Source organism: Jaculus jaculus, chromosome 1, assembly GCF_020740685.1.
Source record: "Jaculus jaculus isolate mJacJac1 chromosome 1, mJacJac1.mat.Y.cur, whole genome shotgun sequence".
Lineage (NCBI taxonomy): Eukaryota > Metazoa > Chordata > Mammalia > Rodentia > Dipodidae > Jaculus > Jaculus jaculus.
Genome location: NC_059102.1, coordinates 175,913,345 through 175,913,547, shown reverse-complemented (window position 1 = coordinate 175,913,547; position 203 = coordinate 175,913,345).

Genomic DNA, 203 nt, shown 5'->3' with positions numbered 1-203 from the left:
GCAACATCTCAGTGTTATACGGGATTATATTTGAGATTCATACCTAAAGATTCATTAGATTCACAGTTATTTTGTAAACACTTATTTATTAAGAAGCAAACAGTTACAATGACAAAAATATGAGGTTAGAGATAATAAGTCTTGGTTGCATTTCAAGTTTAACTTTATGCTTAAGTAGTTATCTGCAAGTAATATACAACTTT